Source organism: Mercenaria mercenaria, chromosome 2, assembly GCF_021730395.1.
Source record: "Mercenaria mercenaria strain notata chromosome 2, MADL_Memer_1, whole genome shotgun sequence".
NCBI lineage: Eukaryota > Metazoa > Mollusca > Bivalvia > Venerida > Veneridae > Mercenaria > Mercenaria mercenaria.
Window position 1 is genome coordinate 59,775,849 of NC_069362.1, and position 14,377 is coordinate 59,790,225.

Below are 14,377 nucleotides of genomic sequence, written 5' to 3' on the forward strand. Positions count from 1 at the left end.
TAGTTGTTTAGGTATGAATCATTTTGTTACCTTGACCTGAGGGACCCTGGTCATAAGCCCGACACAACTTCTCAATATGGTTAGTAATGGACCATGTTAACCTTTGACTTCTAAGTGTGACCTTGACCTAGGAGCTTAAGGGCTTTGGGTCTAGTGCAAAACACATCATCTCATTATATGGAACATGTTTGCAAAGTGATTTTAAAATCCCTTCATTGATGGCAGAGTTATGGACCGTACAAGAAATAGACCATGTTAACTTTTGACCTGTAAGTGTGACCTTGACCTTGGACCAAGGGGTCTGGGTCTTGTGCACGACACGTTGTCTTATTATGGTGAACATTTATGCCAAGTTATTTCAAAATCCCTTTATGGATGGCAGTTACAGCCTGGACAAAAATTTACACGGACGCACAAACTCACAGAGGAACAGTGAGATTTTAATAAAACAACCTTCGGGGGCATAAAAATCAGACATACTATAATAATATTAAATGGCAACTCCCTGCAAACAAGATTGGAACAGATGGAGGAACAGATGCAAATCTAACTGCATCCTTGCTGGTTCATAGCATAGATTTTTTTATCATTCTAGATTGTAATTTTGAACTCTTTCGTACAATGCTTGGTAGTCTAAAATACTTAATACTATTCTGCTTTTATACAAAAACTAGGAATGACTTGCATAAAAACTTTATTCACTGAATAATCTGTCCACTCCTTTGATTTTAAGTTTTATCTATCTATATATATAAATTTAAGTAACAGTATTGCATGATTTTGGACAGAACTTTCAGGTTTGAAATAAGCTTGTAACAAAACAGTGACCTGCTTAATCTGTATTATACAATGTCTCATTTTTCAACAAAAACAGATAGAATATATATTCTCTTCATGGAAAACATTATTTAAGAAATAGTTTATGCAAAGAGTGTTTTAACACTATTTATACACGATGGGTGGTTACACGCTGAGCATAATTAGTATGACGTATTAACGCCCGAGTGTATAAATAGTGTTAAAACATGCTTTTGCTATAAGTTATTTTGATTCTAATACGCCCTCAATCTTTAACAGTAGATAAAATATTGAAGCTTCTTGGTTTGGGAAGAACGTGCAGGCTGATCTTGGTCGCAAAGGCAAAATCATTTGCCACCAGCAGGCTAAAATATATGGGAGGTTAATCCATCACTACTGTTCTTATCATAAATTTAGTTTTAGCGTAAATCCTGAATCTATAAAAGTTTATTCTATTCAGGTTCCTTTGTTCCCTTGATCTTCTTTCTATTTTCACATTTTCTGTTGTTGTCTTCTTGCTTTAAAAAAAACCCCCTGATTTTGTTGACCTTCTGTCTTTAGCTGCCTGCATGCTCTCACAAAGTAAGCCTGTAAAACACAAATCAAACATTGTCAATTGATAACAGAGACCCTAACAAAAAAGTTGAACAACAAAAAGACATAATTATATCATATTTCATATTAGAAAGGTGGCAAACTAAACAAGAGGACCATGATGGTCCTGAATCACTCACCTCTTCACACATGACCCAGTTTTGAGTATGATGTCGTTTTTTCTATTATTTGACATAGTGACCTAGTTTTTGAGTTCATGTGACCCAGTTTTGAACTTGACCTAGATATTATCAAGATAAAAATTCTGACCAATTTTCATGAAGTCCATTGAAAAATATGGTCTCTAGAGAGGTCACAATGTTTTTTCTATTATTTGACCTACTGGCCTAGTTTTCGAAGATACGTGACCCTGTTTTGAACTTTACCTTGATATCATCAAGGTGAACATTCTCACTAATTTTCATGATCTCATGAAAAATATGGCCTCTAGAGAGGTCACAAGGTTTTTCTATTTTTATACCTACTGGCCTAGTTTTTGAACGCACGTGACCCAGTTTCGAAAGTTACCTACATATCATCAAGGTGAACATTCAGATCAATTTTCATGAAGATCCATTGAAAAATATGGCCTCTAGAGAGGTCAAAATATTTTTCTAATTTTAGACCTACTGACCTAGTTTTTGACCGCAGTTGACCCAGTTTCAAATTTGACCTAGATATCATCAAGATGAACATTCAGACCAACTTTCATACAGATTCCATGAAAAATATGGCCTCTAGAGAGGTCACAAGTTTTTTTTATTATTTGACCTACTGACCTAGTTTTGTAAGGCACGTGACCCAGTTTCGAACTTGACCTAGATATCATCAAGGTGAACATTCTGACCAATTTTCATGAAGATCCATTTAAGGGTATGGCCTCTAGAGAGGTCACAAGGTTTTTCTATTTCAAGACCTACTGACCTAGTTTTTTATCACAGTTGACCCAGTTTCAAACTTGACCTATATATCACCAAGATAAACATTCAGACCAACTTTCATACAGATCCCATGAAAAATATGGCCTCTAGAGAGGTCACAACGTTTTTTCATTATTTGACCTACTGACCAACTTTTTGAGGGCACGTGACCCACTTTCGAACTTGATCTAGATATCATCAAGATGAACATTCTGACCAATTTTTATGGAGATCAATTCACAAGCATGGCCTCTAAAGAGGTCACAAGGTTTTTCTATTTTTAGACCTACTGACCTAGTTTTGACCGCACATGACCCTGTTTCGAACTTGACCTAGATATCATCAAGATGAACAATCAGATCAACTTTCATACAGATCCCATGAAAAATATGGCCTTTAGAGAGGTCCCAAGGTTTTTCTATTATTTGACCTACTGACCTAGTTTTTGATGGCATGTGACCCACTTTCGAACTTGACCTAGATAACATCAAGATGAACATTCAGACCAACTTTCATACAGATCCCATAAAAAATATGGCCTCTAGAGAGGCCACAAAGTTTTTCTATTATTTGATCTACTGACCTAGTTTTCGATGGCACATGACCCACTTTCGAACTTGACCTAGATATCATCAAGGTGAACATTCTGACCAATTTTCATGAAGATCTCATGAAATATATGGCCTCTAGAGAGGTCACAAGGTTTATCTATTTTTAGACCTACTGACCTAGTTTTTGACCGCAGTTGACCCAGTTTCAAATTTGATCTAGATATCATCAAGATGAACATTCAGACCAACTTTCATACAGATTCCATGAAAAGTATGGCCTCTAGAGAGGTCACAAGGTTTTTCTATTATTTAACCTACTGACCTAGTTTTGAAGGCACCTGACCCAGTTTTGAACTTGACCTAGATATCATCAAGGTGAACATTCTGACCAATTTTCATGAAGATCCATTTAAGGGTATGGCCTCTAGAGAGGTCACAAGGTTTTTCTATTTCAAGACCTACTGACCTAGTTTTTTATCGCAGTTGACCCAGTTTCAAACTTGACCTATATATCATCAAGATAAACATTCAGACCAACTTTCATACAGATCCCATGAAAAATATGGCCTCTAGAGAGGTCACAACGTTTTTTCATTATTTGACCTACTGACCAACTTTTTGAGGGCACGTGACCCACTTTCGACTTGACCTAGATACCATCAAGATAAACATTCTGACCAATTTTTATGGAGATCTATTCACAAGCATGGCCTCTAAAGAGGTCACAAGGTTTTTCTATTTTTAGACCTACTGACCTAGTTTTTGACCGCACATGACCCTGTTTCGAACTTGACCTAGATATCATCAAGATGAACAAGCAGATCAACTTTCATACAGATCCCATGAAAAATATGGCCTTTACAGAGGTCCCAAGGTTTTTCTATTATTTGACCTACTGACCTAGTTTTTGATGGCATGTGACCCACTTTCGAACTTGACCTAGATAACATCAAGATGAACATTCAGGCCAACTTTCATACAGATCCCATGAAAAATATGGCCTCTAGAGAGGTCACAAGGTTTTTCTATTATTTGACCTACTGACCTAGTTTTCGATGGCACATGACCCACTTTTGAACTTGACCTAGATATCATCAAGGTGAACATTCTGACCAATTTTCATGAAGATCTCATGAAATATATGGCCTCTAGAGAGGTCACAAGGTTTTTCTATTTTTAGACCTACTGACCTAGTTTTTGACCGCACGTGACCCAGTTTCAAACTTGACCTAGATATCATCTAGATGAACATTCAGACAAACTTTCATACAGATCCCATGAAAAATATGGCCTTTATAGAGGTCACAAGGTTTTTCTATTATTTAACCTACTGACCTAGTTTTTGAAGGCACCTGACCCAGTTTTGAACTTGACCTAGATATCATCAAGGTCAACATTCTGACCAATTTTCATGAAGATCTTGTGAAATATATGGCCTCTAGAGAGGTCACAAGGTTTTTCTATTTTTAGACCTACTGACCTAGTTTTTCATGGCATGTGACCCACTTTCGAACTTGATCTAGATATCATCAAGATGAACATTCTGACCAATTTTCATGAAGATCTTGTGAAAAATATGGCCTCTAGAGAGGTCACAAGGTTTTTCTATTTTTAGACCTACTGACCTAGTTTTTAATGGCACGTGACCCAGTTTCGAACTTGACCTAGATATCATCAAGATGAACATTCTGACCAACTTTCATAAAGATCCCACAAAAAATGTGACCTCTAGAGTGGTCACAAGCAAAAGTTTACGGACGCACGGACGGACGACGTGCGATCACAAAAGCTCACCTTGTCACTTTGTGACAGGTGAGCTAAAAAACAAGAATATTGGTAAAACCAATGGATGCTCCCTGATATTTGTACTCGGGCCTAAAAAATCTTTGTTTACGGTGTAACAGCCTGTTACACCAGAATTCCGAAGTGCCAAGGCCAACTTGTCTAGTTATCAAACATGGCAGAGGACTTATGGTCAAACATATTTTGTTCAAGTCTGGTGAAGATCTGATGAGAAATGATTGACTTAAGAGTGCGGACAAGAGTAAAAAGGCCAATATTTGGTAATTCAAGGGCCATAACTCTTAAGTGCCTGGTCCGATTTGGCTAGTTATCAAACTTTGCCGAGGACTTATGGTCAAACACATTTTTGTTCAAGTTTAGTGAAATTATATTGAAATTTGGCCTTCAGATTCACACAAGAAGATTTCAAAGTTTTCACAATATACATAAAGGGGAAAGTGACCATGCCCTTTGGTGGGAATGTCGCTTTTTTGACAAATTAATACAATTTGAATATTATAACCTTGGTGGAGAGTCACAGAAGGATCATTTGTGTGAAATTATTTCACAAGTGGTTAAGGAGGACTGATGTTGTTCAAAGATATTTCTATTTTCAACTCTGGCTACCCCTTTGTGCGCCCAAGCAAAACAATTTGAAGAATTTTGTAAGAAGAACATACAGGCCATGTTTCGTCAACTTCTACCACATTGTTTCAGAGGAGATGTTGATCGGAGAAAAGTGTGGACAGACAGACACTGAGTGATCACAACTGCTCATCTCTGGTTAGCTAAAAAAAGTTGATTTAGGTTAAGGTGAATACCAGCACTTTGGTTGTGCTATAACTGCTAATGTTCATTCCCTGTTTAAAGTAGAATTTGTAATTTATATTTACCTTTCTTTTAGGATCATAATAAATGCTCCATTTTGCAAAACATAGCACACAAGATATTAAAGTTATTAAGGGAAAATAGGATATACAAAATATCCTACACTTCAATCAGATCAGTCTGTAGAACACTCTGCTCTGTAGATGTAAGTTCAAACAGCTTCACTCTACTGCCATATACAACCATATGTATCAGTCTGAAAAAAAAAGAGCAAGCCCATATATCCAGTATAACAGGTTTAAAGGGACTACCAAACGCATTTTAGGTGAAAAATATTTTTTTTCAACTATCGATAATACTCTGATAGTGACTAGTTATATAAACTTAGTGACACAAGTTTTTTTGCAACATATTCTTAAAAATAACCAAAAATATTGTGCAAAAGGCAGTAAACCATTGCAAGGCTTTTAAAATAGTGCAGAAAATTTACATTCTTCTTGCATTTTTACCAATATGTAACTTTTATTTTTACCCAGCTTATCATTTTTCAGTGTCATATGTATATACATTCTGTGTCAAACTTGGTGGAAATGAACATGTTGATATGTATATACATTCCATGTCAAACTTGGTGGAAATGAACATGTTGATATATATATACATTCCATGTCAAACTTGGTGGAAATAAATGTTGATACGTATATACATTCCATGTCAAACTTGGTGGAAATGAACATGTTGATACATATATACATTCCATGTCAAACTTGGTGGAAATGAGCATGTTGATACGTATATACATTCTATGTCAAACTTGGTGGAAATAAATGTTGATACGTATATACATTCCATGTCAAACTTGGTGGAAATGAACATGTTGATACGTATATACATTCCATGTCAAACTTGGTGGAAATGAACATGTTGATATATATATACATTCCATGTCAAACTTGGTGGAAATAAATGTTGATACGTATATACATTCCATGTCAAACTTGGTGGAAATGAACATGTTGATACGTATATACATTCCATGTCAAACTTGGTGGAAATAAATGTTGATACGTATATACATTCCATGTCAAACTTGGTGGAAATGAACATGTTGATACGTATATACATTCTATGTCAAACTTGGTGGAAACGAACATGCTGAAAATCTTCACCAAAACCATGGGCGAGTAACTCAAACTACTCATCTGCAGATTGGATGAAATTTTTGGCACAAGATGAATATGTATGACATTGAACAATGTTAAAGTGATCGAAAATAAGTGTTAGGTTTTGGTAAAAGAGCAGGAAGAATACCCACCTTCCAAAAAATTTCAGAAGTGTTGCAACAGTTCACTCCTATCTGCACAATATTAACATTTATGTCCAATAGTATATGTTTGGATCACTGGTAATTTTCACAACACCCATATTTCATGGATTTTCTTGAGAAAAATATATGTGAACAACTTCCTTTTATGTTACTCATCACTTAATATACAGTTGTAACAATATTGTTAAATCTGCTCATTATATATCAAATGTTACTAAATTAGGCATAAAACTGATGGTTAAGTGGGTAAAATACAGGCTGACAGCAATATGCTTATTGTCTGCTAGTGAGGTAACACAGTCCTTATCACACAGTTAAAATTTTTGGCACAAGATGAATATGTATGACATTGAACAATGTTAAAGTGATCGAAAATAAGTGTTAGGTTTTGGTAAAAGAGCAGGAAGAATACCCACCTTCCAAAAAATTTCAGAAGTGTTGCAACAGTTCACTCCTATCTGCACAATATTAACATTTATGTCCAATAGTATATGTTTTGATCACTGGTAATTTTCACAACACCCATATTTCATGGATTTTCTTGAGAAAAAAATATGTGAACAACTTCCTTTTATGTTACTCATCACTTAATATACAGTTGTAACAATATTGTTAAATCTGCTCATTATATATCAAATGTTACTAAATTAGGCATAAAACTGATGGTTAAGTGGGTAAAATACAGGCTGACAGCAATATGCTTATTGTCTGCTAGTGAGGTAACACAGTCCTTATCACACAGTTAAAATACATTAACTTTACATAGTTCAGACAATTCTTGGCAAACTCCAACACAGTGTTACTTCCCCTCGTCACATATAAATTGGGCTGACTTTCAGCTGAGTTATTTTTTTTTTATTTTTTAAATTTTGTTATACCAAGTTCAATATCATATATTTTGCTTCTAAAACAGGCAAAAAACTAAAAGAACAAGAGCTCGTCGAACACGAAATGCCCCCCTTGATGCATTTAGTAATTGCACTAGGAACAGAACTTATATGCACACTGTAAATAAGTATATGTAAACCATGTGGCCCACAGGGCGGAGCCATATTTGACCCTAGGGGAATAATTTGAATTACCTTAGTAGAGGATCACTAGATGATGTCATATACAAAATATCAAAGCCCTAGGCCCTGTGGTTTTGGACAAGAGGTTTTTCAAAGTTTTTTCCTATATAAGTCTATATAAACCATGTGACCCTAGGGACGGGGCCATATTTGACCCCAGGGAAATAATCTGAACAATCTTGGTAGAGGACCACTAGATTTTGCTACATACCAAATATCAAAGCCCTAGGCCCTATGGTTTTGGACAAGAAGATCAGAAACCATTTAACTATTCCTGGCCAATGTGACCTTGACCTTTGACCTAATGACCTCAAAATCAATAGGGGTCACCTGCTGGTCATGACCAACCTCTCTATCAACTTTCGTGACCCTAGGCCCAAGCGTTCTTCAGTTATCATCCGGAAACTTTTACTGTTCAGGGTCACTGTGACCTTGACCTTTAACATACTGACCTCAAAATCAATAGGGGTCATCTGCTGGTCATGGCCAACCTAACTATCAATTTTCCTGACACTAGGCCCAAGCGTTCTTGAGTTATTGCCTGGAAACCATTTTACTGTTCCTGGTCACTGTGACCTTGACCTTTGATATACTGACCTCAAAATCAATAGGGGTCACCTGCTGGTCATGACCAACCTCCCTATCAACTTTCGTGACCCTAGGCCTAAGCGTTTTTGAGTTATCATCCGGAAACTGTTTTACTGTTCAGGGTCACTGTGACCTTGACCTTTAACATACTGACCTCAAAATCAATAGGGGTCATCTGCTGGTCATTACCAACCTCCCTATCAACTTTCATGATCCTAGGCCAAAGTGTTCTTGAGTTATCATCCGGAAACCGTTTTACTATTCAGGGTCACTGTGACCTTGACCTTTGACATACAGACCTCAAAATCAATAGGGGTCATCTACTGGTGATGAGCAACCTCCCTATCAACTTTCATGATCCTAGGCCCAAGCATTCTTGAGTTATCATCCGGAAACTGTTTTACTATTCAGAGTCACTGTGACCTTGACCTTTGACATACAGACCTCAAAATCAATAGGGGTCATCTACTGGTGATGACCAACCTCCCTATCAACTTTCATTATCCTAGGCCCAAGCGTTCTTGAGTTATCATCCGGAAACGGATAGGTCTACATTCCGACCGACCGACCGACCGACCTACCGACCGACATCTGCAAAACAATATACCCCTCCTTTTTCAAAGGGGGGCATAATAATGCAGTAATACTAAAATTACTTCTTTTGTCAATTATGGCATACATTTGATTTACCAAGCGTTGCCAAGCATGTAGTACTATAAGATCACGTGGTTTTACCACTGTCACATGATTTGCTTGGAGGCTGGGATGAGCGATTGACAATATTCCTGCATGGAGATTGAATTCTTTGAGACAAGACCCAAACCTTTCTTTTTTTTAAAATAGTCAGGCATGAATACAAGCTGCAATACCTATGTTTAGGTATTATCCGACTTGTACAAGAAACAAAACAACATAGTATGACAGTTTAGCATAATTAACAATTAATGTGCACAGTTATGACAAACATAGCATATATGAGCCGCGCCATGAGAAAACCAACAGTGTGTTTGCGACCAGCATGGATCCAGACCAGCCTGCGCATCTGCGCAGTCTGATCAGGATCCATGCTGTTCACTTTTAAAGCCTACTGAGATTACAGAAACCGTTAGCGAACAGCATGGATCCTGACCAGACTGTGTGGATGTGCAGGCTGGTCTGGATCCTTCCTAGTCGCAAAAGCACTATGTTGGTTTTCTCACGGCGTGGCTCATCTTATAATCAAGACAATAAATTTCTCTAGAAAGAAGTTGGAAACTCGGGCAACAAATGGATTTTGCAAGTCAGCATCACGTCACATTTGATACTAATAGAAAGTTCTGTGACAAAATTTGCACTATCGGGTAATCTGCATTAGAATTCATATACCAGTAAGCTCTAAACTCATACAAAAACTTCTAAGGTTGTTGTTAAAGGCACTGACCTCCAGATCTGGCTAAAAATAACCTTTCTTTCAAATTGTAGTTTGGTCATATTATGAACATTAGAATGAGTTTTTGTTTCTAAATATAAATTTTCCTATGGGCAGAATTTCTTTAAACTTTGTGTACTGACTGTGCCCTTGAAAGTACAGTGCAACCTCTGTAGAGCAACACCATTTGGTAAAAACAAATATTGACTGTTATGTAGAGGTTGTTGCTCTGGAGAGGTAAATTTGATAGTACATTTCAGCATAGGGAAATCTGAATGATGTTGTTATAGAGAGGTTTTTGCTTAATAGAGGTCCGTTCTGGAGAGGCTGTACTGTTGATTTTTTCAGTATTTTCCGGCTTTCAGGGGCAGATAATTCATGACCAAGGCTGGGTACCTATGGTTTGTTTTATTTCATATTTCTGTTTTTGATTTGATTCTCTACCAGTAAAAGCCCGCCCACTTAGCTCAGTAGGGAGAGCATTGGTCTACAGATCGCAGGGTCACGAGTTTGATCTCCGGGAGGGGCGTATGATGCTTTGATAAAAAACATTGTGTCTGAAATCACTCATCCTCCACCTCTGATAATTCATGTGTGGAAGTTGGCAGTTACTTGCGGAGAACAGGTTTGTACTGGTACAGAATCCAGGAACACTGGTTAGGTTAACTGCCCGCCGTTACATGACTGAAATACTGTTGAAAAACAAAACAAAAAAACAAACTCTATCAGTAAAAAAGTTTAAAGAAGAAATTCTTTCTGTAAGAAATTGTTTTCCCCATGTCAATATAGAGACTGTTGCAAATGTCCTTCACTATGAATATGACAAAATGATACTGCAAAGTCCTGGTCTTTCCCATGGACCAAATTTCTTTAAACTTTGTACACTGACTGCAAATGAAGTCTGAAACGAAATTTAAATTAAAATGCACAGTTCTCTTGCTTTGATCTTCAATTATCTGCCCTTGAAAATTGGATTTTTTTAGTATTTTGTGATGTTCAAGGGCAGATAATTCAAGATCAAGCCTGTTTAAACTTGATTCTCAGTCAGTACAATAAGTTTAAAAAAAATTCTTCCTGTAGGAAAATTTATCCCTACATACATATAGGCAACTGTGGCATTTACCTTCAAGAAATATAGCATTTTTACCAGATATCTAAAAATAAAACCTTTTTTTTGTTGTCGAACGATTTGAAGGCCAGTCCCTTTAATATATTTTTTTCAAATTATTTGACACAATTCAAGCATTTAAAATGGCCCATTAACCCTTACCCTGCTAAAGTTCTACATGTATAATGAACTTTTCAATTTGGACTGCCATTAATTGTCTAAAGGGTGCTTACCAAAAGGATACTGACTGAATGGCAAACAGTGCAGATCTTGACGTGCAGGCTGAACTACACTTGTCACAAAGGCAGAATCAAGTGTGCAGCATTGTAAGGGTTAAATCCCTGTAAATTTCAAATTTATCACTAAGAATTTTCTCTCTATATATATGACAAAGTAATTTTTGTTTTTCATCTGCTATTAATCACCTCTTACCTCTCCAAAAGTACCTAACCATCAGCAAATCTCTCTCTCTATAATGACAAAGTAATTTTAGTTCTTCACCTGCTATCAATCACCTCTTACCTCTCCAAAAGTATGTAACCATCAGCAAATCTCTCTCTCTATAATGACAAAGTAATTTTAGTTCTTCACCTGCTATCAATCACCTCTTACCTCTCCAAAAGTATGTAACCATCAGCAAATCTCTCTCTCTATAATGACAAAGTAATTTTAGTTCTTCACCTGCTATCAATCACCTCTTACCTCTCCAAAAGTATGTAACCATCAGCAAATCTCTCTCTCTATAATGACAAAGTAATTTTAGTTCTTCACCTGCTATCAATCACCTCTTACCTCTCCAAAAGTATGTAACCATCAGCAAATCTCTCTCTCTATAATGACAAAGTAATTTTAGTTCTTCACCTGCTATCAATCACCTCTTACCTCTCCAAAAGTATGTAACCATCAGCAAATCTCTCTCTCTATAATGACAAAGTAATTTTAGTTCTTCACCTGCTATCAATCACCTCTTACCTCTCCAAAAGTACCTAACCATCAGCAAATCTCTCTCTCTATAATGACAAAGTAATTTTAGTTCTTCACCTGCTATCAATCACCTCTTACCTCTCCAAAAGCACCTGGCCATCAGGAAATCTCTGGGCAATTTATCAGCTATGAAATGATCAGCTAGTCTCCCCAACCCTTGTAATAGGGAGGACAGATCTCTCCTCAGATGTTCAAACTACTTTTTGGAATCTGCCGACTGTATATGTCTCTTTAACCTAAAATATGATGATCACTTCTAGAAATGGTTCATACTGAAATTATTAATCACTTTAATTTTAAAGAACACTGAGACAGTAGTTGTCGAAAATTACTAAAACTCGGCAATCAATAAGAAAGTTACAGTAATTAGATTACCAGTATAGTACACAAGAAGAGATCTGATTCAGTATATTACATGGGACAATTTATTTTTGGAAACAATTCAGCCTGCAAAACTAGTCACAACTGCTACTCGTGTTGCAACAAAGTTCATTAGTCCTGCAATTTTTGAATGTCCCACATTTTTTGCACATGACACATATATATGTACAGTGTATAGAATACTGCAAATAACCATAATGAAACCGTACAAGCATACAGGCACCAGCAAGTACTCATTAGCTTCCCGTTTCATTTTGGATGTGTGATACACGTGGAATCAATGATAAACAGCCAAAACACTATAACATTGCATCATTATTTCAGCCAGGATGGTTTGATTAATTGGTACATCTGTCACATTACTGATTTCTACCAAAAGAAAAACAATCGTCCAGCACCAGGATTACCTAACACAAAATTTCACTCTTCCTTAGGCTGTTTCTACTCATCAATACTAACAGATGCATGTCTTCTGGTATAACCTGTTGGTGTGGCTAATACAGGTTTAAATTACTTCACCAATGTGGTGGATTTAAGAAAAGGATCAAAATTCTTTTATGTTCTAAGATGCCACCTAGCTCCAGAAGCATGCTTGTTCTACCCAGGTGCATGTCTGAATAAAAACAAAGAATCAGGTTCTCAAAACAAGAGGACCATGATGGTCCTGAATCGCTCACCTATCCCCACATGACCCAGTGTTGAACTGAGTATGACCTAGTTATTTCTATTATTTGACATAGTGACATAGTTTTTGAGCACATGTGACCTAGATATCATCAAGATAAAAAAATCTGACCAATTTTCATGAAGATCCATTGAAAAATATGACCTCTAGAGAGGTCACACGGTTTTTCTATTATTTGACCTACTGACCTAGTTTTTGAAGGCATGTGACCCACCTTTAAACTTGACCTAGATATCATCAAGGTGAACATTCTCTCTAATTTTCATGAAGATCTCGTGAAAAATATGGCCTCTAGAGAGGTCACAAGGTTTTTGTATTTTTCGACCTACTGACCTAGTTTTTGACCGCACATGACCCAGTTACGAACTTGTCCTAGATATCATCAAGCTGAACATTCTCACCAATTTTCATGAAGATTCATTGAGAAATATGGCCTCTAGAGACATCACAAGATTTTTTTATTTTTAGACCTACTGACCTAGTTTTTGACCGCACGTAACCCAGTTTCGAACATGACCTAGATATCATCAAGGTCAACATTCTGACCAATTTTCATTAAGATCTCTTGAAAAATATGGCCTCTAAAGAGGTCACAAGGTTTTTCTATTTTTAGATCTACTGACCTAGTTATTGACCGCACGTGACCCAGTTTCGAACTTGACCTAGATATCATCAAGGTGAACATTCTGACCAATTTTCATAAAGATCCCATGAAAAATATGGCCTCTAGAGAGGTCACAAAGTTTTTCTATTTTCAGACCTACTGACCTAGTTTTTGACCGTACGTGACCAAGTTTCAAACTTGACCTAGATATCATCAAGGTGAACATTCTGACCATTTTTCATGAAGATCCATTGAGAAATATGGCCTCTAGAGAGGTCACAAGGTTTTTCTATTTTTAGACCTACTGACCTAGTTTTTGACCCCACGTGACCCAGTTTCGAACTTGACCTAGGTATCATCAAGGTGAACATTCTGACCAATATTCATGAAGATCTCATGAAAAATATGGTCTCTAGAGAGGTCACAAGGTTTTTCTATTTTTAGACCTAGTGACCTAGTTTTTGACCCCACGTGACCCAGTTTCTAACTTGACCTAGGTATCATCAAGGTGAACATTCTGACCAAAATTCATGAAGACCTCATGAAAAATATGGCCTCTAGAGAGGTCACAAGGTTTTTCTATTTTTAGACCTACTGACCTAGTTTTTGACCCCACGTGACCCAGTTTCGAACTTGACCTAGATATCATCAAGGTGAACATTCTGATGAATTTTCATGAAGATCTCATGAAAAATATGGCCTCTAGAGAGGTCACAAGGTTTTTCTATTTTTAGATCTACTGACCTAGT

The 14,377-nt window shown here is 36.8% G+C and overlaps 1 long non-coding RNA gene across 1 annotated transcript in view; it reads right to left on the reverse strand.

Annotated features, from left to right (window-relative positions):
• Positions 1-503: 503 nt before the first annotated feature.
• The window catches only part of LOC128555152 (uncharacterized), a 42,951-nt gene continuing 29,077 nt past the window's right edge, over positions 504-14,377 (reverse strand). The window contains exons 4-6 of the long non-coding RNA XR_008369836.1: positions 12,037-12,194; positions 5,637-5,729; positions 504-1,386 (exon numbers count right to left, since the gene is read on the reverse strand). This is a non-coding gene — a long non-coding RNA (uncharacterized LOC128555152). The remainder of the gene's footprint in view (positions 1,387-5,636; positions 5,730-12,036; positions 12,195-14,377) is intronic.